General features: G+C 41.3%; 1 long non-coding RNA gene across 2 annotated transcripts; it reads left to right on the top strand.

The window, feature by feature from the left end:
- Nucleotides 1–149: 149 nt before the first annotated feature.
- On the top strand, nucleotides 150–25,924 carry LOC308479351. 2 transcript variants are annotated; one of them, XR_013987632.1, is made up of 4 exons: nucleotides 150–264; nucleotides 12,171–12,282; nucleotides 16,642–16,776; nucleotides 25,643–25,924. It is a non-coding gene; the product is annotated as an uncharacterized lncRNA (long non-coding RNA). The 2 variants fall into 2 exon arrangements; XR_013987633.1 differs by lacking the exon at nucleotides 25,643–25,924 and adding an exon at nucleotides 21,125–21,467.
- Nucleotides 25,925–26,993: the final 1,069 nt, after the last annotated feature.

The raw sequence follows: 26,993 nt of genomic DNA, 5'->3' as shown, positions 1-26,993 counted from the left end.
GGTGGCTGGTGTCCATTGACACTAGTAGGGCATAAGGCAGGAGGTCAACAGTAGGTGGAGCCAGAGCCAATGACTATTGCAAAGACAGCCAATGGAACACAGAGCCAATTAATTCTAGTTCTATACATTCTAGTTCTCCTCCCTGCTGAGTTCTGCAAGGACAACACCGAATCTAAGGAGGAAGAAGCTGACAGGTAGTGCCATCCCAGGCCTGGTTGTAACTAGGAAGAAAGACAGGCAACTGCTGGCTGAAGGCAGATTGAGGTTGGTGAGGCAGTGCCTCTATTGTGCCCATTCAAAATGCTTGGGAGAAAGACACCATGTCTATTATTTTTCTGAATAGCAGTTTTTGCACATCTAGACCAGAGTGGGGATCTTGCAGCCCTAGGATGCACATGGCCCACACTGTATATCATGCAGTCCTTGGTCTAGCATACTTCCTCAGTCTAACCTACCTCACTGTGTGGTTGTGAAGATAAATGGGGGGCAAGGCTTGTGTATGCCATCTTAAGTTCCTTGGAGGAAATACAGGATATACATGTAATTGATTATCGTAAATAATAATGTCATTCACAGCAGGTATTGTATTTCTCCTTTGAAAACAGGTGTAGGAGACTGAGCTTCCATTTAAATCTGAGATAAAATATAGTTGTGTTCTGAACTTGCGAACCAAATTTAATTGTTGATAATCTCCATCTTCAAACAAGGGATCATGTTATAAACAAACTAAATGCCAAACAGTAGAACAAAGGTTTGTCTTTGCTTGGCCAACAATGCTTCTGGGATTGATTCAGAAGTGTTCAGGCCTAGGGAAAGTTCAGGAGGTTACAATGCAATCCTGTACCATGTCTATTCCAAGTAAGAATGCACATACAGTATTGCAGAAATTTACAAGCTACATTTATCCTGTTTTTCCCCCCTCCTAAGAAAATGTTGGTGAATGTTTTTAACAAATTCAGAATATTCAGACATGTTTGTTTAAAGCTGGTGAAAGTTTCTCCAAAATCCAGAATAATTTACACACAAAGTATGAATTCGTGATGATCACTGCTAACTCCAGGAAATGACTTGAAATTAAAACTAAATTTGGCCCAGGATAGGCGTCAAGATACATGTGAGTAAAAGCAACTCTGTGACATTTGTAGTTGATCTGGTATGACCAACCCCAAATGTTCAACCATATAGTCAGATCCACCCCCCCCCCCCAAAAATGAATCCAATTTTCACACTAATGACATTTTAAAATGTCATAAATATTTTCCTTCTGGCTTCTGAGCCTTGAAAAACAATGCCGCCAGATTTTTCAACAATTTCTCTAACAAAATCAATGGGCTTTAATCCCAGTATGGAGAAATCAATGGTACCTCACTTTGAGTCAATGAGCCATATATCCTACTGCTGTAAATCGGTCCAAGTTCATAAAAGTCATCAGACGATGGCCTTGTCCACAGCACATAAGACAAAATTGCATATTATCATACTGTGATTTCTTTTTGGTGAACACCTGATCTTTCTCAGGCATGTATCTGTCTGATCATCTTACCCTCAGGATATTTATTACATGCTGGCTATGGTCCCTGAGTTTCTGAGCTGTGGTCTGCTGTCCTCATCACTTCATCACAGATTTTACTACCGACACTGCCCTCATGGGATGGACAAGAAACAGAGCATTGTTTCACTAGATCTGAAGCTAGCTCTAAATTTATGTTAGTCTGGGCATGGGCTGTGATCTCAGTTCTTCTCTTTTATCTTTCTTAATCCCCTAGCTGGCTAATTCAACCAGAAAACTGCTTGGATTGTCTATAACTCATGTCATAATGTTACACAGATATGGAAGTCCTACTGTTTGAAATGTGTTCAGCTTTGGTAAATCAATGCCATATCAATTATGTACCAATTCCGTTTGTCCCTTGCGGCATCAGCCTGTTCTGCCCAGCACTCTCTCCCACCTCACTCCTTGTTTCCCTTTGAATTTGTTTTGACAACCAACCTTGAAGCCCTGGAAGACTGGGAGGCAGGGAATCTGTGCATCTGTAAAATACACACATAAATGAACATTAAAAAATCTGCTTTATAGTGAGTCAGATCATTGCTCCGCCTAGCTCTGGGTAGTTTATTCTGACTGAATTATAAATATTCTATAAATTCCTGAGTTATAAACATTTTATAACAGCTGAAAGAAGTATTCAAAACATAGTCAAATTCAAATATTTGAACCACTCCATGAGCTTTGCTGAAGCTAGTTCTTCTGGATTTCTCCCTCTCTCCTTAGTTACCTGACAGCATTCATTCCTTCAGGCAGAAGCACAGGAGGAGTGGGAAGCAGGACTGCTCCATTGGCTATGCTTACATGTGGCTCCATCAGGTTTCGCTCTCTAACCACTGGCAGCAGCTGCTTTTTCAGGCTGCAGGAGATGGATCAATGGGTAGCAGGACCACTCCATCAGCTCCATTTGGCTCCTTCTATCCCTGAACTTTTGTATTCCAACTAGTCAAGCTCTCCTCAGGCATCACTATCAATACATGATTATACCTACCGAGAGGGAGAGCAGGGGTGAAGTCCTTGGCCCCACCCCTTCTCACACATCAAATTGTCATGCCTGCAGTGGTGCCACAATGTGCCATGAGAATAACAAGGGTAATGTACTGGAGGTGTTGGGCTTAATAACACATCCCCTCTCTGCCCTCCTCTTGCTGTTGGAATTCTGTAGCGTAGAATACCTGAAAAAGGCTTATGTAAATTAAGGAACTAGTGCCTAACTTTGCTTGTTTTCCTTTTCTATTCTGATCCCCCTTTCCCTTTTGTTTCACATCCTTAAGACTGTAACCTTGATGAAAGGGATTGTCTTGTTTTTATTGATCCTATGTAAGCTACCTTTAGCTCACTGAAACATCAATTTACCAAAATTAGAGGTTTAGACATTTAATTTTGTTTGAATGTGAGAGTTAATTAATTTGTAAGTTCAGTACATCCTATTAAATTCAAACGTACATATACAAAACTCATATAGCCTAGAGAGATTCCAGAAACCATGCATAAAGATAAACAAAGTTATGTCAGTGCTGTTTCTGATATTGTTAAGGCAATGCACACACACACACCTCTGGATCGTCGGAAGAGGTAAACACAAGAGTTGTTTTCATATTTATTATTTATATATTTATATAAATAGTTCTATTTTAATAATATAATAATTAGGAATATAATATTTATATAAAATATTACAGTGGTACCTCAGGTTAAGTACTTAATTCGTTCTGGAGGTCCGTACTTAACCTGAAACTGTTCTTAACCTGAAGCACCACTTTAGCTAATGGGGCCTTCTGCTGCCGCTGCCGCTGCGCCGCCACTGCACGATTTCTGTTCTCATCCTGAAGCAAAGTTCTATTTCTGGGTTAGTGGAGTCTGTAACCTGAAGCATATGTAACCCGAGGTACCACTGTATAGTTATATAATCTTCCGTTGCACATAACTAAAGGCAACATAGTTTAGTAACTGCTGTTTATACTGTCTTTGTGGTCATTGAATCTTTAAGTTGCTAAATAGTTTCTCTAGGAAAGTATCAGTGGGTTGTATCCATGGTTGTAGCTACACCCCGCCCGCCCCCAAAGCTTATTGGTCCAGTGTAGATTCCCATCTATGGGAAAGGAAAGGAGGCTATTTTCACCAGTTACCCTTCACATAGATACTCCACCACCACCCTCTCTCATGCAATTTCCCCAATCCTCTAGAGCATATTGGGGAAGGGGAATGAAGGCTGCGATGGAGGCATATGTGAAAATTAACTCCCTTTCTCATTCCAATGATTCAGAAGCCCCCACTGGATCAAAGGACCTTCCATCGTTGGTGGGACATAAGTGAATACAATCCTACGTTCTTAAGATCTCCATGCCCCTCAGGTCCAGAACTCAAGGTTAGGTAGGCCACAGGGACCTGAACCACGTAATTCTCTGGCTGGGACTAAAGGCTATAATGCTTTTAAACCTAAAGAGAATTAGCTGCTGAAAAATGTGCAGTCTAAATACAACCCCAATGCCATTCTACATAGCTTGCAAACATTTCAGCCATTCCTCATGCTATCATATAATCATGGGTCAAGACATCCAGTAGCCCTGATAGCTGCAGTGCCAGATACACAGCAAATAACTGAAGCGTTTTGCTTTAAAAATGGTAAATTCTGCTCACTGTGACTTGGGAGTGATGGTTCATGAAAGGCACTGCAGACTGAAACCAGCACGACAGCCAAATTTGCCCCCTGTCTTGCTTTCCAGAACAGGAGGGACAACAAATTAAGAGCCTTGCTGATGCTATGCTGAGATGTAATATCAAGTTACATCCATCACAAGCTTGCTGCTCTTCCTACTTGGTGTGGGGAGGTTGCAAACAGCGATTTCTAGCTAATGGAGCAATCTGACTACCATATATTTAACATTAAAAAAAACCAAGCTTCTTACTTCTGTATGGCAACCCTAGTCACAACAAGCTCCGTTAGGTCACTTGCCAAATAGGATTGTAAATGTTTTGTGCCTTGCACCCTGTGAAACAACCCATTTTCTGCTTAATGCCCATTTGGAATGAGTCGCCTCTTTACTTGCTCAAATTTTACAGGGACGACTGCGTGTCTCAGCAGTTTGAACTCAATCAGTGCAAAGCAGCAAACCGGCCAATATCACCCAGTGTACAGGTCAGGGGTTTTTTTTCAGCCCTCTTTTAAGCTGCACAATAACTGTGCTTGCCCCCTATTTCTCTTCTGTTTTATTTATCATGTATCGTTTCTCCCAGTTCTTGGGCTCAGACAGATTTTGAGTTGTTTTCTCCTGTATAATGTACATCTCACTTTTGATGAGTTTGCTCTTTGGGGGCACAGCAACATCAAGCGCGGTGACATGAAGCTTCAGGGAATGCTTACCAAACGGGTCAGATGTGTGTGGATGTTTACTCTGATTTGGTCTATTTGATTGAGGGTGTTGCCTAAGGCCAGGCTTTCAGTAACAAGAGTTCCACCACATGGAGTAAAGACCTGGCTGTGACAAACAGTTTGAACAGCTTCTGACGTTTGCACTGATTCAGGAGGCAAAGTCATTAATTTCATTCTCTCCATGGGAAGAGTAAGAAATGTTACTGCAGAAAAGGGAGTCAATTCTCATTTCCCTCACCCAGCCTACATCCATACATTTCAATGGATCTGCTCCCGATTTACCTCTTTAAGAAGCCCCTTAACTCACCAGCCATAAAACTCATTGGAACTGTCTCCTCAGGAAAACTAATAGCCCAAAGGGAGTTTGGTTTATGAATAAAACAATGTTTTATTAAGTTGCTATTAAATTTCAATCGAATGGCACTCAGAATACATTGGAGCAGACATATTCCGGCAAGTAATTGGCTCCCCACATCTGCCTTCCTTTCTAATTGGACTAATTATGGCAGTGTAGGATCATGTTCTCTGCTCCACAGAAAGCAGGAAACCTTGATTTACAGCGAGAGGAGCGGCAATTAGAGGGAATTAATTCATAAGGCAACATCTAAATAAATCATATTACGAGTAGACAGCAATGTAATTATTGTGACTGGTGGTTCCCTTGTGGGAAAACATCATGCTTTCAACCCAAACGGAGCTCCTGAACTCTCCCAGGGACCCAGTGGAGCATCTCCAGGTTTGGTTTAGGTTATTGTCGCCTCTCAAGACCTAATTGATGCACAGTGTCAGAGAGAGGATGGCCTGGCACTGCTCCCCCAGCTGAGAAAAATAATCAAACCCTCAACATTTGCGTGTTTGTCCTTCAGCTCAATTAAATACACGCTCATCTAATGGAGATAATATATGCCGATGCTGGTAGACAGGAGACATGTGATGGTTGTTCTAGTATAAACCCCCGTTTGCTTTCTCTAATTTGTACATTCTGTGTGGCCGGGGCGGGGGGGGGGGGGCAGGCAGGGGGAGAGGATGTTATTAACAAATGCATAGAATGTTAAGCTCCAAGTTTGGAGATGATTCCCCCAGCCTTTCAGTTAATAATTCATCTTATTTCATACGCACTAACAGTCTGTGGTCCTACATCGTTGATGGAGATCAGGCACCTCTCGCAAGGCTAGCAAGCTGTGAGAGCTACTCTAGTAATGGTTAACTCCCCTTCATCTGCTTGTTATGATTATTCCTTGCTGTAGTATCGCTCCCAGCTTGTCATTAGGGGGCTTTGATGTACTTCTCATAAGCGTCTCCCGTGAAGAATAATATCTTGTTCTCATCTGTGGCTTGTTTTCACACCTGAAAACCTGCCCAGTGCCTCTTTCTTGAGCGTGGATGGTTTCTTTGTCTGAGAAGCAAACAATGTCTCCCAAAGGCATCTGTGCCCTATTGATAAAGGGAAATAGGCTATGTATAGGCTACCTCAAGGGAGGTTGTGGTTTATATATGAAGGGAGCCTCAGGGGACCCCCAGCTGATATAGAATGGAATTGTACTATTCCTCACATTCAAATACATGATATGTCCTTTCTTCTGATGCTCTTAAGATATTTACACATGGGCCAACCTATTGTACATGTCATTTCTTTTCAAGTGACGCAAACCAACCACCTCTCTCACAATACATTTCTGGCGGCTTTTGTGCCATGCATTGTGTACCCAGTGCAACCTGGTCACATGTGGGGGAAGCCAGAAGCTTGGCATACATCTGCTGCAGAATCCGGTCTAGCTTTGTAACATTGTAACTTTGTAACATTTAAATGTGTTTGGGATTTATTATAATATTTTATTGTTTTCTTGTCTTATTTTCCGTGGATTTTTTTCACACACCACTCAGAAATGTGTAGTAGTATGGAAATGTGTTAAGTAAAATAAGATTCTAAGTAGTGTACCAAATGCATTGTATGTGGAACTGCAAATAGTACAAAAAGCTTACTTTGAATTATATCAGGTTCACCTGTATTAGAGCCACCTCAGATTGCTGCACTCTATAACAAGCCAGATGCAGTTTTCGCTAAGCAAATTTTGAACAACGGTTCTAACAGTGACCCTCAGTTTAATAAAGTTTCATTATAGCCCCCAATGAATGGTCAGATGCAATTTTAATTGCCTCAAAATGAATGTGCCACAGAGCATTTCCACAAAATTAAGCCCTAAATAGCTAAAGCTAACTACACTCTTTGATTGAATGATGATTCAGGACCCATTTATGCTGTTTATGCCTTTTGGCAAACACCCCCCAATTTAGCCTTAATATAATTAATAGATAAACCTTCCTGCTTGCAATAAGTTCTGAAATTAGAAAGTAATCTTTTCATACCTACTTGCGATAATGAAATAAGAGCCATATAATCTGCATAAAGAAGCACTGGAATTTTGTGATTACCAGTTGAGTGGGAGGGGAAGGCGAAGGGAGCTCCTGAACTACATCATTTCTCTAAAGATTAAATTACAGAGGGGCAAGACTGCAACCCTGATGTAAATACCAGATCAGAATGAGAGCCCCTGAATTAAGTTTGAGTTTTAACTTGAGTATAACAGCAAATCTGTTATATAAGAAACAGCAGCCACTTATCTAAAGAAGCAACACTTAGTTTTTTCTCATGGACTCTGTTGGTCAATGGTCAGAGGCAGATAAGAGATGAATAAATGCAACATACAGGGTTGAATGCAACACTGCTGTATGAATGTTCCATTCATGCAAGGATTTCTAGCATGTGCTCCCGCACTGCACCCCTTAAATCTGTTATAGGGCTTCCCCTGACCCTCTACAGAATACTTGGGGAGAATGAAAGGCAGATACAGGGCTAGATGAGGGGGGTTGTCCTGTTGTATAAGCAGAAATTGTTGCATTGGTGGCACATAGTCATTGAATACTATCCACAGCTTTTTGGGGTGTGCAATTATAACATATGCTTGCATATGATAATTAAAGAGAGTCTGCTCCATTATACTATGCCCCTTGGGAAAACCATCTATGTAGGAGAGAGGAACTTATTTACTTCAACCCACTCTTCTAACCATTCTAACCTTTTTTTAAAAGGGGGGGCATGTATTCTGGCAGAAACCATTAGAAGACTGACTGGGTGATAGTTTTGAGGGTCACCCCAACTGCCTTTCTTAAAGATCAGGACTAAAATACTAGATACCAAACAAGACAGCAGTACTGCAGTTTGGGTTTCCTCAACTTGGTTCCTTCCAGGTGTTGTGAGACTACGACTATCATAATCTCTGAGGGATGACTATGCTAGATTGGGTTGATTGGAGTTGCAGCCCACAACATCTAATGGGTGTTACATTATCTACTCCTGGATTATAGATCTGGAGGGCAGCAATTGGGGGATACTATTCCAGATGAATTACATGTTGCAAACAAAATTACCACAATTGGAGCCCACAATGCTGGGTCAGTATAAAAAATGGCAGGCAGTAACACACAAGTGAGATATAAACCCATGACTTCCCAATTCATAGCTTATCAGTCTCCTAGTCACAGCTATACTATACTAGTTTTCAGTAGATAATTACACCAGTAGATAACTCTGCTGTCTACATTGTGAGATTGTGCAAGCAGGAAAGCACCAGTATGGAAATCTTGGAAGAGGGGGAAAAATATAATGGGAGTCCCAAGGGATTTTAGGTCACAGAATAATATGCTTTATTTACCACTGGGCAGTGCAGGAAGAAGAAACCACTCAAGGAAATAAGGATATTTCATTGCACCATGGATAGTTTAGTTGGCACAAAAATGCATTTATTGTTTATATCTGCAAGCAGGCCAGCATTTCCAGTCACCAGGATGGTGTTGTTAACCTTTAGTGATGTGTTTGATATTTCCACTACAAATTAGTAGTGGGGGCATCCCTTCGTATTTCTTATAAATGTTAGGCAGTCATTTTGTGTTATAGTGTGTCACATCACACACATGAGCATGATGAGAATTAGCATAATATGATGCTATCGTCTATGTCTGGAGCCTGACATGTCATAAATCCCTCTCATCAGGAAAGCCAAGCTTCACATCTGAGCAATTATTCGCTTTTAGCAGACGCCTGATCCATTAGGAGTTGTGGTGCTAAATTGTCTGTTCGGATGGGTGGAAATGTATCCATCATGATTTGCTGTGCCTTTCTTGCAGCAGAGAGACACAGCCTTCAGTTACAGGGTCCGTATGCCACGTGCCACATGAGATGCTTCACAAGGACCAAATCTTAAAACTAGCTCTGAAATGTAGCTTCCTAAAGCTATAAACTAAGAGTTCCATCCTCCCTCTGCTGCAAAACCTCCCTTAATTTTGGTGACAGTATAATCATAGAGACAATGAAAATGGGTGGGTGTTTGCAGCCGTAAGGCTGGGTTCAACCAATTCATTCTGCTAGTGGAAGCCAACACAAGGACTCCAGCTAGCACAATGGGGCTTTCTCACCTGCTAAAATACCTCTAGTGATATGGATATAAAGCCCTACACTAGACTACACATCAAAAGTCCATCAGAGCGCATGAGAATGTGGTTCTCACAGCAAAGGGCTGTTGGAATCAGCATTCTCCTATAAGTTAGAACAATCCCATTACAATCAGCAGAATGACAACACTACAAGTCTGGAAGGGGGGGAAGCAGGATAGAATCCAGCCTCCAGATTTATTAAACTGTCCTCTTCTTGAAAGGTAGATATTTTATACCATCTCCTGTTAACAATAATGTTCTCAACAATTACAGAATAATGAGATTCAGAACGGAACAAAAGAAAACTTCCAAAAATAAATACTCACAACAGTGTTGAGAGCATTTCCAAGGTAAATGGCACAGCTAATAATTCACACCCATGAATCTTTCATCATTGCTGAGCTGAAGGCTGAGACAATTGCTAAACTACAATTACCAACAACAGATTTGCATTGAAATAGGAATTGCAGCTAGTTGCATGTTCTTCCTCTTCCTTCTAAAGCAAAAGGTGGAGTACAGACAACAAATGAAATGTTAAAAAAATAAAAACCTGCATAACATATTTTAAAACAGATTCTATGATTCTCATGACATCAAATATCAAACAGAAAGAGGAGCTCACCTAACTGAATACTTCCTAGGCGATTCTATATATAACATGATAGACATGCTTAAATGGATTGGGAGACTGGAGATTTGTTAATGATACTTTAGGTCCTGTGTATCTAAGTCGGGATAGGGAACCTGTAGCCCTTGCCCTAATATCAAGTGATGGGCAGCAGGGTGGGGGTGGGGCTTGGACAGAGAGGAGTGCAAGACAGGGGAAATGTGGGGGAGATGAAATGGGTAGAGTGATGAAAGGAAAGAGTGATGGGGTTGATCACTTCACACCCCTGGCAACAGCATTTTGTCTCTCACCCGGCAGCCCCTTGGGTGGGAAGAGAGAAAGAAAGATAGGAGTGCATTGGCAGCTTATGTGTATTACCTGATCTGTTTCCTCATGCCTGCAACCCCTGAAATCCTGCTCAATGAAACTGTCATCTGCACATGTGCACTGATTATCTGAACTGTACACATCTCAGCTTAACCACAGCTTGCAGTTTCAAAATGGATGGAAACTGGCTTGGGGGGAAATGCCTCAAACAGGAGTAATTCTCAAGAAAATACAGGATACATATGAATTGTGGCTAATGGCATGTGTACTTGGCTTCAAACACTAGCAGTGGGAGTGTACTGCTAAAAAAATGAGAGGCACAAATACAAGATGAGTGACACCTGGCTTGAGAGCAGTACATGTGAAAAGGATCTAGGAGTCTTGGTTGACCACAAACTTGACATGAGCCAACAGTGTGACGCGACAGCTAAAAAAGCCAATGCAATTCTGGGCTGCATCAATAGGAGTATAGCATCTAGATCAAGGGAAGTAATAGTGCCACTGTATTCTGCTCTGGTCAGACCTCACCTGGAGTACGGTGTCCAGTTCTGGGCACCACAGTTCAAGAAGGACACTGACAAACTGGAACGTGTCCAGAGGAGGGCAACCAAAATGGTCAAAGGCCTGGAAACGATGCCTCATGAGGAACGGCTAAGGGAGCTGGGCATGTTTAGCCTGGAGAAGAGGAGGTTAAGGGCTGATATGATAGCCATGTTCAAATATATAAAAGGATGTCACATAGAGGAGGGAGAAAGGTTGTTTTCTGCTGCTCCAGAGAAGCGGACACGGAGCAATGGATCCAAACTACAAGAAAGAAGATTCCACCTAAACATTAGGAAGAACTTCCTGACAGTAAGAGCTGTTCGACAGTGGAATTTGCTGCCAAGGAGTGTGGTGGAGTCTCCTTCTTTGGAGGTCTTTAAGCAGAGGCTTGACAACCATATGTCAGGAGTGCTCTGGTGGTGTTTCCTGCTTGGCAGGGGGTTGGACTCGATGGCCCTTGTGGTCTCTTCCAACTCTATGATTCTATGATTCTACTGGAGCCAGAGCAACAGCAACAAAGAATGAACATTCCCATCTACATTGCAATGTTCTTTGGGTTGGGCCTGTTGATTTGCCTAGGAATGTGTGTCCTCTTCCCACCATAGCCCATAATCTTGTTGATGGGAATCTGCACTCATGTTTTCCATAACAAACTAAAAGAAAATAAGAATCACAACATTTCAATATGTGCAACAATTAATACATATAGATGACTTAGTGGTTTGAAAAAAACACATGAAGAAATATAGGCAAATTGCATAAGCTCCTGTTCTCAATGCAATTTGACATACAAAACTGAAAGACAGAGTGGAAAGCACAGTAAAGCTAACTCACAGAGAAATAATTTAACAGAAGTGAGCATTGTTTACATTAATTCCCAGATTCTCCAAATGCAATTAGGAAGTAAAATATGCATAGATATTTTTTAAGCATCAAACTCAATTGGATTGTGACTCTTCTTTTCTTTCTAGAAAAGAAATCCAATGGATTCATGATCACATATTTATTATTGCTGTGTTCAAGAGATTGCTGTGTGAACAAGAGGAGATTTTTTTCCTCACCCCTGTTGTATGAAGCATATTGTTTTTCTCTAAAGTGAAATAATCTCTCCCCATAACAAGACACAACAGTCAAGTCAATGACTTCATCTGTATCTCCCATCTTATTTTCTGCTTTATGATGGCAAATCACCATTATTGACACTGCTTGAGCTGCTGGAAGTGAATTTCCCAACAAAGATATTAGAAGCAAGATATTACCTGTTTTGTTTTCTTTCCCCCCAGGAACCTTAATAGCTACAGTTTAATCAAAAGCTGGACGGGCCCATTGACGTTATGGTGTAATTCATGGCAATGATGAGCACTGGTCTGAAACATTTCACTGGAAAGGAGAAAGGTGAGCTTTGCCTGTCTAGTCACTGATGCTTTCATTTCATTTCAAAGCTTCCCAATTTGCTTACAAATTATAGTGTTTTTCAAAGCAATCAAACCACTGGAGAACACTTCTTTCCTGCTGTAGATTAACGAGAACCAGTGGATGAATCGACGAAGAAAGCAAAACGTGGGTTGCTCAATGAATATTGAAATAACAGCAACAGTTTAATTATTCCAGTTGGTGAAGTTTAAGATGATTAAATGCTATTGCACAGAACTGATAACAGGGATGGATCACAAAGCTTGATTTCTTGAATGCAGCCCCACGTGCTTTCTAATGCCCAGCCTCTTGGCATGTGTGTTGTAAGAATTAACTAAGAAATGAAATGTAGCTACACACGCTCAAACTCCTTTGGGAAATATCTCTTGTTGGCAAAGCAAATAACCTGGTAAAACTCTGAGTTGCTTGTTAGAATAAAATGTGAAGGAGAAAGCGTCATTAACCACTCTCTGTACAAATTCCCTTCCTCGTTCCAACAACTTAAGATTGAAACTTAAAGTTCATAGTGTTCTACTTCTACCTCTTCCATCCCAAAAGTGTCACAAAATTTATGTTCAGTTTATAAGAAGTACTGTGGGAGAGGAACAAGCTTACACAGCCTATAATAATGATAATGTCATGTGGGAAAGAGTTGTCTGACTGGAACTTGAACAGCAGCCCTCTTTGTCTAGAATCTTTACCTGAAATAAAAATATCAGGCTGAGCCAAAACGACTCACCATTCTTTGGCTGCATTCATAGAATCATAGAGTTGGAAGAGACCACAAGGGCCATCGAGTCCAACCCCCTGCCAAGCAGGAAACACCATCAGAGCACTCCTGACATATGGTTGTCAAGCCTCTGCTTAAAGACCTCCAAAGAAGGAGACTCCACCACACTCCTTGGCAGCAAATTCCACTGTCGAACAGCTCTTACTGTCAGGAAGTTCTTCCTAATGTTTAGGTGGAATCTTCTTTCTTGTAGTTTGGATCCATTGCTCCGTGTCCGCTTCTCTGGAGCAGCAGAAAACAACCTTTCTCCCTCCTCTATGTGACATCCTTTTATATATTTGAACATGGCTATCATATCAGCCCTTAACCTCCTCTTCTCCAGGCTAAACATGCCCAGCTCCCTTAGCCGTTCCTCATAAGGCATCGTTTCCAGGCCTTTGACCATTTTGGTTGCCCTCCTCTGGACACGTTCCAGTTTGTCAGTGTCCTTCTTGAACTGTGGTGCCCAGAACTGGACACAGTACTCCAGGTGAGGTCTGACCAGAGCAGAATACAGTGGCACTATTACTTCCCTTGATCTAGATGCTATACTCCTATTGATGCAGCCCAGAATTGCATTGGCTTTTTTAGCTGCCGCTTCACACTGTTGTCTCATTCACATGGACTTGCCCAACATTTCCCTAACTCTTAATTTCTGCATAATATTTGAGCTTCCACACAACATAAAAGCCACTTCTGGTAAACTAATAGAATATAGCACAAATTTAGTGCTCATTTTCATGTTATTTGATTCCAATAAATATCCATTTGCAGCTACCTTAACCTGGAAAATTGTGAGAATAAAGTGGCAAAATTTGGGGTAGTATACTGGCACATTCCTGCTGTTTTTGTGGGGGGGGGGTTAATGAAGGAACAGAAGTACACATGTACGGAAAGGGAGGGGAGGGGAGTAGCAACATTTTACACTCATTGTTGTGTGACCGTGCCCAGTGGTGTGAATGAAATATAGCACAACATAGTGGCATATCAGTCAAAAAGCCACAGTTCTAATGCAACAGTGTGAAAGGAACATTAGAAAATGGGAAAGAAGCACTAGCATTATAATCAGGAAAACCAATGCGATATTGCCCATGTCTGAATGCATCCTTTGTTAATTTTTTTTTTGCCAATGTGGGTGGTGCGGTGAGTACTATTTTGGGGAAAATTTTTTCATTCCTTATGAAAATGTTTGCTTACACATTTAAATTATCTTCTCTTGCTCTCAGTGACATAATCATACAGCCAAATCTCATTGGCTGTATAATGTTTTGACATTTTCCTGTTCACTATAGCCCTATATAGTACATGCATTTTGTGTGTGTAAGGGAATTGTACAATGACTGGGGAGCAGGAGCAGGCTTTTAGTCCTCCCCTAACTTTGTACACACTTTCTAAAACAGTCTGTAAGGAAAACTCAGTGTTTATGCTTCTGCTCACATGGCATGAAACAGTGTGAACACAATATCACACCTAGCCATCGTTGCCTGTTCCTAGAATGTGAACATTTATTTACCTGGATATGGCCAGTAGGTATTCTGAAGTGTATTTAGCATAATGGTGATTTCCCCCCTATAGTGGATTGTGAACATTCAGGCATGGGCTGTAGAATGAGTTGTGATTGGAAATAAATCCAAATGTGATGTTCATATCACACAGGTTGCATAAGGCAAACCCTTGATACTCTCCTCTTCCAAGTTCTCGTCACAACCTTCTGTCTCCTAATAGATGAGGGGAAGCAGTAGGACTTTCCCTCTGGGACCTGAGAGAGGCTGTTAGCAAACTGCCTGCGACTCTTTCAAATCCTTGCTCACACCTTGCTGCCATCTGTTCCTTCTCAAGTCTTGTTTTCTGCTCTAATTAGAAAGCTCAGGACATTTTGAGACCAAGGGGCAGACAGGTGAAAAGGCACATCTGGACAGTGTCTTCTCCGATGAAATATGGCAATCAATATTGCTGCATGGTCTCATCATTTCCAGGTCAAGGGCAAATGGGAGAAGAGCACTCTTGGCACTTCCTCTTGAGTGTGTTCTGAGAAAAAGTCAAAGTTCACAGGAGAAAGTCCAGGTTCCTCATCCCCTTAGCAGGTGTTTTCAAAATTCACTTTTGTTGGAATATCCTGAGTTTGGCTCAGTCACCTTGCATCTGTTTGCTTCTGCATCTCTCACATTCAACCAACTGCTTTAATTCCCACCAGGAGAGAGGCTGGAAGCTTTAACAAAAAAATGTTGTGATAATTACCTTGTCTGCATTTCCCCCTCTAGCCAGCATGAGGTATGGAAAGGGATTAATCTGGATTAACTCCACCATATTATCCCAGTTGCTTGGCGTCAAACAATTATATACAACTCTCTCTTTCCCCCCAAGCATACCCAAGGCTCGTGCCTGATACAGAAAGGTGGGGAATTCACAGAATCAAAGAAAAAGAATCTACTCCTCCAGCATCATACCCTAAAGCAAAACAAATAAAATCTGAAATCTACCACCTGAGTAAGACAGGCACTTACATAAGGTCTTGAAATTTTTCTACAGATCAAGATACCCTAAACTCCCTCTGTATCTTAATGTATTGTCCAGCTGTTCTTATAATCATTTTCCCCAACACCCAACCTGCATTTGTACCGTTTCAGCTTAAACCCATTATCTCTAATCCTCCCTTTTACAGGCAAAAACTGTTCTATTCTTTTTTAAGCAGCCTTTCAGATATCACTGAAAACCAAAAATTAAGGCTGCAAACCTACTCCAATAGAAATCCATACAACGCTTATATTGATTTTAATAGAACAGAATTACAATCTTTAAAATGACAGAGGATTTTCGTGTTGTGCATTAGGTTGTGCAGATTCATTACATTTGTAGCAGTCAACTTGGCGTGTTTAATTCAAATCTGTGACAGACAAGGATTTGGAGTGACCTGTTACAAGAGAATGTTCCCTAAAGCATATTGAAACTGAAAGTCTACAATCAGAAACTGGACAAATCCAGGCCTCGCTCAAGCAAATAACATTTTTAGTAGTAATCAGTTCAGTCTCACTGAACACCCGAAGTCCTCAGTCATACACTCAGCAGGTAAAAACTGTATATGGAGCCTTGATAGCATGTCGGCTCTAGTTAGGCTTATTGCCAGGAATTTATTATAAGGCGATTTTGTGTGATGAAGGAACACTGATTGGTCGAAAGTGTTGCCAGAGTACATGAAGGAACAACAAAGGAGAATCCTCAATGAACAGTATGTACATGAGAGAAGTTAAAAGAGACTTTAAAGAATTATTATATCAAATTCAAATATATTAGCCCTCTTCAGTTATTCACTGTTGGATACGTGAAGGAGCCTGTAGGAATGCACAGAGCTAATTCTGCCCCCTCAGTGATGCACACTGGCAGCGCTGTCAAGAAATTGCATTTGAAAATTTATATAAGAGGAGAGAGAAATTTGGTACAATTCTCATGCTTGGGGTGGAAGGCTTTTCCTTCATTTCAACTACTTCCAGCATGGCCAAGGGGCGTTTGTGTAATTCCTTCCTCCCTTCCTTCCCCACATCTCTCTTATGGTCTACTTTCTACTGCCTCCCCAGGTGCCTGAGCTTCATGATGATGGTGATGATGGTGATTTGACTTCTCTTCCTTCACCCTGAGGTCCCAGAGTGGGTTGCAGCATTTAAAACAGTATTAAAAGCAATTGACAACAATTGACAACCCTAAAAAATAAGGTGGGTCCAAAAAAAGTCAGGGTAAAGAGGTGCGTCTTCAGCTGTATAATGAAGGCACCAGATGCACATCTGTGGGGATGCAGTTCCACAAGTTAGGGGCTGCCACAGAGAATGAAGATGGCATCCTTCCAGCCTGAGGGGCTGAGTTCAAGTCGGTGGTAGGCTGGTCCCTTCTGAGCCTTGGGGCCCTTCGCCAGTCCAGTGCCTGACCTAGCCAACCACTCATACTAGGTCTGTGGGGTATGGGCTGCAGAGTGGAAAGTATCCCACACTTATGGCAGAGCTACCAAGCATTGCTATGTGAGCTTGCATGGTTAATGTTGGGATTAAACAAACGGATGCTCCAATATTAGCATTATGAGAATATCCCCACCATCCTAACATAACACATGCCTTGAGTGCTTCTTAGGGAAACCCACTGCTCACTAATTTGCCTATTTGGTTCACAATAACAAATTTACTAATGACTAATCAGCAAGAACTTTGCAAGTACAGTGTTAAAAAAATAAAAGCGAGATTCCTTAGAATTTGAGCTCAGAAGAAATGGCTTGAGGCTCAGCTTGACATTCAAGCTACAGAAAATGGAAAAGGTTTGGCTCATAGTATTTCCAGATTGAAACAAATGTTTTGATTGGCTGCAAAATGCAACGGCACAGGGTGAGCTGCAATAAATGTAGAGAATTTTGTTGAATCAAGGACTACAGGAAAGATTAGGTCAAGGGCTCTGAGCGGGGCCAGATAGGTGGAGGATGAGATGTCAAAGATTATAATATCAAGGACTCAAGGGATAGGGCAAGGCTTATACCCGAGGATGATTTATCCTTCAGTTTCTTCCCCATATAAACTGCTACTGGAATAATTCTGTGCTACAGGCTTATAATGGCAACCTGGTGCACTCTGCTTGCTCATGACTAGGAGTTGGGAGCTTGAAATTTACCACTGCAACCAGCGCCAGAGTTTCAGATTTACAGCACACTGAAAGAAAACCCTATTAATCTTTCATCCTTCACTCAGCTGTAAATTTGGATCATATTTAATTCAAAGGTTTCAAGGTCTCTCCTGTTCCTGCCATCATCAAGAGGCCTATAATATAAAACTTTCCTGAATGTGTGGGGAAATCAATGCAAAAAAAAAATGTTTAGCATTGAGAAGAAAATGCGCTCATGTTCTTATCTCCTTTTATTCTAAGTTAGACCTGAGCTGAATATTCACTCACGAATAAGTGAAAGCAGGACTTTTGCAGATGTGTGTGAATTAACACCTCTCCCCCCATGCTTAAATGTGCCTTTTCCTCCTTTCTTTTCATAGCAGTTCACAAACACTGTTCTCCAGTTCTGCTACAGCTTCACTACCAGCTTTAACAACTTTTCTTCACTAGGTGATCTCACTCAATCAGGGGTCATGTAATGAGTATGGTGGCATCACAATGCTGAGTAGTCCAAAAGAATTGGCTATGTGATCATGGAGCTGTGGGGAAATTATGGTAATTCGGAGTGAGGTCAATACAATGCAGGGGAAAATGCCCTTGCTCTGAATTGCCTCTGCCTATGAAAAATAAAAGGCATTCCGAAAGAGGCCACAAATACCTAAAAACCCACCAATCTAAGGGCCCACCATCAATTCATTCAGTTTCTTCTGTATGGCTTTGTTTTGCCTTAAAAGTGTGGCTGCTTCAGAAATGTCAGGTAGTCACAACCTGCTGCATCTTGCTTTATCAAGGTTCAGGTAAACTACAGGATTGTTTCCCATGAAAGAAAGACTCATCCTATTATTAAAAACTTTCTGGCTAAACATGTTTCTTTAAATGCATATGCCATGTTCTTCAGATTGTAATTGATGATCTGATTTATAGCATAGGTGGAGCTGGCTGACTGGCACAGATCCAAATGGTAGAAAATGCCCTATTTTTGCATGATTTCCCTGGAGGCAAACTTTAAACAGTTGCATTTACAAACAACTTGATTTCATATTAACCCAGATTTGTAATTGCTTCCTTGGGAAAATAAAATCAAGGTTTCTGTAGCTTCTCTCACAGAACCTCGGGGCATTAATGCAAGCAATTAAAGGGAAGGTTTTAAAGTGGGAGTGGGGGTTGCGAAGAGAGCAGCTGGAGGAGGTCAAACACATTGTGGGGGGAGGGACTGGAAGGAGTTCATAATATAGTTATTTGTGGGGAAATCATCACCAGAATTTCACAAACGAAAGTGATTATTTAAATGCTTTTCCTCCCCAGAGAATGCTGATAGTTGCCTTAAAAGAATCTAATATTAAGACCAGGAACACAGTCCAGAGGACTATCCATGGAGGTGTGATGTACAGTGTGGAGCTTTCTGTCATTTCTGAATCACACACAGCATCCCCTGACCCACATTGCAAGTGGCTTAAAAAAAATCTCAGTATTTAAGCAGGGTTGATGAACTTGTGGCCCTCCAGATGTTGATGGACTACAACTCCCATAATCCCCGATTGCTGGTCATGCTGGCTGGAGCTGATGGGAGCTGGAGCTCATCAACACCCCTGACTTATGGGATTGGGAAACTAGGCATGTAGTGGGTCCTGTGGGAACTTTGCAAAAATAAGATGGATGGATAGATAGATTAGATAGCAACACGCCCACCCAAATTGAGGCAAGAGACCAGATGGGGGGTAAGGGTCACTCTTTATTGACTAGAAGGATCTGCAATGAGCAATAACATTGCCCACATAAGTGTGGTTAGAAAGATACAATCTAATGAACAATGGAGATGGATCCACTTTCCTTTGGACAAAATCCACCCACCCCAGCTCTATGCACTGGATCAATGATTCTGGATCACTGGATCATTGCCTGCTCACCTAATAGTGAGAACATAAGAAGAGCCTGTTGGATCAAGTCCCATCTAGACCAGCATTCTTTTTCTCCAGGACTTAATCATCCAGGGGTCCTTTTCCTTTATCTTTACCTCTCACGGTGGCCAACCAGATGTCTGTGGGAAGCCTACAAGCAGGTGAACTACAAGGTCACCTGGCTTCCCTACCCTAGACCCACTGGCCAGCATTCAGTGGACTACAGCATCGAGGGCCAAAGGGCAGCTCCCTTCCCCCCATCCCTTTGAGTTGGCTGGTGGACAGATAGTTGGGTTACCTCAGGGTTCTCACTGGTCTCACTCTTAAGTGTGACCAGAAGAATGAACCAGTCAGCCAAATGACATAACAGCAGGCCTCCTTTCAATAGAACAGAGTTAGCAAAAAAAGTGCACCCCACAAGCCAACCTTTAAATAACCCCCAAAAATCCCCTACAAAGGAATCTTGCCCTTTGCCATCGCTAAGTATTCTCTCTTCACACCACCACATCCCTTTCTTCCACATCTCATTTGCTAAGGGTTCACTAATATTAGTCTTGTTTGACCTTGCTGCTTTAGTATTTTATATTATGTATTTATGGCTTTTGTGACTATTTGGTAAAAGGCAGTATAGAAATACCTAAAAGAGAGAGAGAGAGAGAGAGAGAGAGAGAGAGAGAGAGAGAGAGAGATTTGCTCTATCATAAAGACACAGTCACTTAAATGCAATTGGAACCAATGGGATGTGAGTTCATTGTTCTGAATTCCTGAAATGTAATATCCTGATGTGCTCACTTAAGGCCTATGTAAGTAGATTTTTCCATTCATTTCAGTGGTGGACTCAGCTCGGTTTACACTCCCATTTAACTGAATGGGAAATTCTGTGGATAGACAACCTTTGTTATCAACTCTGCTGTCCTGTAAGAAAGTCACACACAGAGAGACATTTTCCAGTGTCTTTGCGCTATGCTATGGGGTTTGGAAAGGTTATCATTCCTCACTGCTCTTACTCCAGGGTGACATGTGCCACTCAACAGCATGCTACTTATAGCAAAAACTGGAGACAACTGCTAGTGTATGACAATGCTCTTGAACCATCCATGGAGCCAATTCCTGGCTCTCACAGCATTCATCAGCTGTTGCAGTGGCTCACCTTCTAACCCCTTGGATTTTATTGGGTTTATATGGATCTTGGTTTGGTTTTGTAACTATCAAATATATAAAGAGAGAAACACCACTGAGCACAAGTAATTTGGCTCAAGCAAAGTGGCAACCAAATGTGTTATATATACATTTCCTGAAGTCCATGAATAAATGTGTGTTCAAAGACGTGCTTTTTAAAAAAGAATGAACTGTGCTTTTAATGACATCTGTGCCTTTCATTAGAAAGTCACAGATGAGTACAAAATGACCTTGGTGCCCATTTAGCATATAATTGCAAAACTGTGAATGGTTTCACAATGTTGAAGATTAAGCATACCAAATCAGAACGTACTTTGTATCGTCTTCTTTCTCTCTCGAATAGAAGTAACTGCAGACAGGGAAGATCATTTTAAATAGAAATAAGAAGAACCCAAGCGAAAAGAAAAGGAAGCCTTTTGTTAGATGTTTAAAAGCGGTCAAAGAAAGACACGAATTAGAAAGTCCTTCTAAATTTCTTCTCTGTGGAAATGATCAATTAACTACAATTGTGTGTTCTCTTGCTGAAACCTGCTGGTGTGCTGGCAGAAATGTGCTCTGAATGCTCTTAAAACTATAGCCAAAAAGGAAGAACTCTGCTGTGTTCCTGAGCATTTGGAGGGACTATTTCATGTGCACGATTCCATTGACAAAGCGGCAAGCTGAGCTGTGTTATTAAACAAATAATACTTTCCCCCTATTGGTGATGCTTCTGGAGACTTTATAACAACTTCTGTATGCAGGACAATGTTGGTTTTGCCAGCATGATTTGAAGAACTGCTGGTACAACAGAGGCACAGTGAGCCAAACAGGCTTACATCATGCCTCTTCCATGTGCTCTTCTTTTGCATCTTTGACCACACTGTCCTTAGACTCATTTACCCTCACTGGCCCTTTAATACGATTGGTGACATTATTTCGTCAATGACAACATTGTGCTACAACTGATGTGATGACCCCAAAGGCAAGTGTGAAGAAAAGCCGCGTGCATCAACCCCACAGCCTAAAAAGAAGTGAGGTCAAATGAGGCTAAGAATATGAAGTTCAGAAAAGAAGTGCTAGAAAGATGCAGCAGTATGGGAATAAAAATGGTGCCATTGCTGAACAACTCTGAAATAACACGAATATTCAGAGAAGTGTGTATATCAGTTCCATTTATTTCACTGGGAGACATTTAAGCAGGTGCCAAGGTCGTTAAAGAAGCTGCACATTCACAGTGATTATGTGAGTGTTTCTTGAGTCCTAGCATATTACAGATGACTCTCAAGAACAAGCAATCTCTCTTCCAGGACAGTCTTTCATTATTTCAATGCATTGATAACTCCATGGTTCAGGGTTGCACATAGGTTCCGGCATTTAATTGGCTAATTAGGATGAATTGGTTGCTAAAGTGTCCCAAAATTATCCATGAATCATAATGAAGAGTTGTTTTGCTTATGATCCTGTGTATTATTTTCCCCATGTGAAAGGAGTTGGCAAATTGCCCACTTGGCTACTGCACTATTTCTAAATTTACCTCGAGTAATGCCAATAAAGAAAATCAGGCATACAAATGAAAAGATTATACATTTCTTATATTGTCCATCCAATTCCCAAAGAGCAGCTTTTCCAAGGAAGCTGGGTGCAATACATTTTCTAAGTGTCTGCATATCAGATCAGGACAGAGTGTTTACTTATGTCATCCCCAGATTAGATTCGAAATGTAGGTGATGTTTCCCTAACTTCATAGTTTTCTGCAATTTTTGTTGACTCCTGCAAGGGGAGGGAATGAGCAAAAAACACTCAGAATGTGGGTATTAATATGGAAACTGCAAAATATGTGCCAAGCTGCAAATATTCAACTTGCTTACAAACCTACATCTTCAATGTCCCAAGCCATCTTTTTTCACATCTATAGCGCCGTACTTACACTAATATTGTGTCACCTAGGTAGAACCACCTTAACAATGGCTCAATTTGAGCATGACTGAAGTTGGGGAAGAATTTTCAGCCCCAGACAATGGAAAGTGAGACATGAATTCTACTAAAGGAGAAGAATCTTCCAACAACTCCCTTCTCTGATTTAGTATATCTTTTCCCAGACACTACTAAGTGTTATTTTTCAAGGACAGCGAACCTGTCCACTCTCTGGGAAGACCTTCTTAGAGACATTAGACACATTCTATCTAGATTTAAGAAGCCAGGTAACTGTAACAGCTTAGACAATTGAAAAAAAAGAGGCTTCATTGTTTTATTTTAGCCGGCACATGTCAGTGTTGCTCCCTAATATGCTTTTATTTATGCACAGTGATTAAGTGTGCACTCAGAATGATTTTAGAAGCAGTCATAGTGTCTGGGAAGGATACTCGAAAGGTGAACTAAAATTTCCCAGATGATGTATTTCTGGAAAAAATGGTGTGATTTTTCTTTTTCTCACCACCACCCACTAGAAAATGGATCTGCAGTGATAGCTTTGAATATTTTCCACCATTTTTTGTGGCAGTGGCTACAAAATGATGCAGGTCCAGGGCATTGTGGAGAATGCAAAACAACACAGTTGTCTGCTGCTGTAGCAGCAACAACAAAAACTCGGGGCGGGGGGGAGAAGCTATGCTACTGTCATGGCTAATAGTGGGGCCTATCCATTAGATAAATTTGGTGAAATAGTTCCCTCCGCTCCATTTTTCTGTCCACAACAGGATGGAGACTTTCAAGGGATCATTTGTGCACAGCTCTAGAATACTCCCCTGGCTTATATGTTAGCGTAGGACTATGGATTTCTTCTCCCTGAAGGCTGGCTAGGAGCACTAACCCATTGGATCAGATATATTTTACCATTATATCAGAGGACATGACCTTATATTAGAGCCTCCTGTAAATAACTGGGTTGGATCCAAATTAAGTTGGGCACACTTAGTTCCCATCAGCAATGATGGAACAAATGTCATGAGAAGTGCTTTGATGGAGCAGATCAAAAGCCCATGTAGTCCAGCATTCTGTTCCCAACCACCTATGGGAATGGATGCTTATGAGAAGCACAAAAGTAGGACATGTGTGTCCCCTTCCATTGGTATTCCAAAGCATACTGCCTCTGGTTCTGAAGGTAATGTATAGCTATAATGACTATTAGCCATTGATAGTCTTACCTTCCATGAATTTGTCCATTGATTTCAATGGGAACTAAGTGCAACTAATGGTATGGATCCAATCCACTGTTCTTTCATCTCATGTCAGCAATCCTGTTTTGCTTGGTGAGTCATAGTCAGTCACCTGAGCTCTATCAGCTCGCAAGCAGGAGACGTTGTGTACATTTAGACAAGAATTATGTAGTGGAAATAAGAGACAGCTGTGTTAAATAATAGCAATAACAATGGCTTTCATTCCTTTCTAATGTGCATTCAATGCTTATTCATGTACAAGAAAGACTTTCAAACCATTTGCTGAACAGTTCTACCTTCTGTTCGCCATAATGTTGATGTAAACCTGAAGTAACCTCATTATCATCAATGGAGTTAATTAATTTCTACTTGCAAACCACACAGAAAAGGAACAAAATGCTTGCTATGTTTTAAATACATTTAGTATACAAACACACTATATCCTAAATTCACATTTCTTCAGCTAGCATATTCTAAAGGGATATTTGCTTAATGTTATCGCTAGTCCCTGTTCTAAGGCTTTGATTCAAGCTTCTTCATCCTTAAACCTTTACTGTTTCATAAGCTAGTCATCATGAGCCGAAACAAGACAGTTCAGTTCTCCTACTCCCCATGTTGACATCTTGACTTAGAAGGTACGGAGAAGTGTTTTATTACTGAGGTTCAGTTCATGCCTTGCTACAGGAATATGGAGGCTGCTTTACCATGGCATGGTCCCACACCACTGATATCAGACATTATTTACTGAGGACTGTATTCAACACAGCCCTAAGTAACAGTCCCACTATTGAAAGGAATTCCACATGTGCCACAGGATTCACCCCTCTGAACATCCCCCTAAATCTGTTCTGAGGTTACCCCCCCCCAAGCCCCCAGAGCAGATGAGGAGAGAACAATATGTGTGTGTGCATGCGTGTGTATGTGCATGTACAGGGCAGGAAAGAGTCCTGTTGTGCAAGGAGAAATCTTGATGGTTACTTAGCCAGAAAAAAGAAACGGCATCTGTCACCCCTCAGTTACACAAATAGTTCCTAACAGGAACATAGGAAACTGTCTTATTTCTACAAGTCCTACTACTCAACCATCTAGCTCAGACTTTGATCAGCGGGGCTCTCCTGCATTTCAGATAGAAGAGATTCCCAGTTCTATCTGGAGGTGCCAGGAATTGCAAAGCACTAGGAATAAATGGCAGTTTATTCCATTTTCACGATGTTTCCCTAAGTGTTAATTTCCACATTATATTTGAGCTTTCGTGTGATGTAAAAATGACCTCCATTGGTGCTGATATTCATGTTATTTGACTCCATAAATAAATCCATTTGCAAGCCCATTAACCTGGAAAATCATGAGAATTCGCACAGTTCTTTCCTGCCATTTTCCTGGCTGAATGATGGAGGAACAGAAGCACACATGTGTGGAGACGATGGAGGAATAACGACATCCAATGACAGTCACTGTTGTGCCACACCACACCCACTGGTCTGAATGGAATTTAGCAAAACATGCTTTTATATCAGTCCAAAAGCCACATCTCCATAACACAACAGGTACAGAAGTGCTAGCATGATAACCAGGAAAATGCAATATTCCCCATCTCTGAATGTACCCTACACCTCCTGTTTTATAGTTTTATTTCATTACTTTGCTTTTTTGATGATGTCTGGCACCGCCACCTACAATGCCTGATGTTGCCTCCTTCAGCAAATTTATTTTTATTTGTGTTTCAGATGCTCTTCACAGGATTGCACCCTGAACTGCCTGGCTCCAGTCATTAAGTATTGCAATGCTATTGCATCAATGATTAGCACCATTTTCAAGTACACTGCTGATACACAGTTGATGCAGCCATGAGAGACATTCTTTCTAGAGCACCAGGCTTAGTTGGGAGGACGGTACCGATTATAGGGGGCAGGAGCCCAGGCATTTTCTGACTTTAGAGAATTATTTTAAAACACACCACTATGCTTTGCATACTATTAAGTTATATCCCAAGCACCTAGAGAGCACAAGGGGGCACCTTTTCTGGCAGTTTCTGTGCATCTAAATAAGCAATTATGCCAATAAAACAAACACTGATTTAATGTCCCATAAAGCATGGAATGGTGACCATTAAAACTAGGCATTATGGACAATTTACAGAATTATCTGTAGATGTACAATAACAAAGACACTGAAAAAGATATACATTCACCCTTGAAATGTCACTGTTTTGCAGTTTCTTTGTTCTAGCAAACAATGGTAAACAATGTTCCACTGACCTCCAGTGGGGACAGTTGGAAAATGCATCACTTTCATTCCCAAGGTGATGAGGAAAATGTCTTCTTCTTCTTTTCATTTTCTTTCTAACCCTCAGAGTAACACTAGCCAATGGCATGTGGGTAGAGATGCACTCTGCAAGCCCACTCGCACCTGTACCTTACCTTAAATGACACAGTTCTAATCCATTAAAACTAATGGTGTGAATGATTTCAGGCCATTACTTCCCATAGCAGTGACAGCAAGTACACAAAGAGAATCCAGAAGACTGTTTCTGCAAGGCATTTACATGATGGATAGGAGTGCTGGGGACACTGTTCTGAGACAGACAAGTGCATTAACATAATGACACATATCTCTTGGCTTGCTGCTGAGCTAATGCTATGACAATACAGCACTGTGGTTCATTTGCTGCCCTGTGCAGTTATATTTCTGTCCAAAACAGAAATATTGCACTCAAAATAAGTTTCCACCAGGTTATCCCAAGCTATGACCAAGTTTTCCATCTACAGTAAATTGTATGGTGGCCTTGAGGGACTTACAGAGACCAGCAGCAATGGTAAACTTATTTAAAGCTAAATAAGTATTCTCTGTTAGTCTATTGTAGCAACACAGGCACAACACCTGTTCTTCCTGACATTACTTGAGTGAGAGCCACTGCGCTCCAGCTCCTTATTATGGCCTTTCAGATGTTATTGGACTACAACTCCCATTATTCCTGACTATTGAGCGGCTGGCTGGCTGGAGCTGATGAGAGTGGGAGTCCAGCAATATCAGGAGGGCCACAGGTTCCCCACATCTGATCTAGGTGAGATCTCAGAT

This window comes from Podarcis pityusensis (genome assembly GCF_964106645.2).
Source record: "Podarcis pityusensis genome assembly, chromosome: 6".
In the NCBI taxonomy this organism is placed as follows: Eukaryota; Metazoa; Chordata; class Lepidosauria; order Squamata; family Lacertidae; genus Podarcis; species Podarcis pityusensis.
The sequence above is the reverse complement of the archived record's forward strand: the minus strand, read 5'-3'. Positions and strand labels throughout refer to the sequence as shown.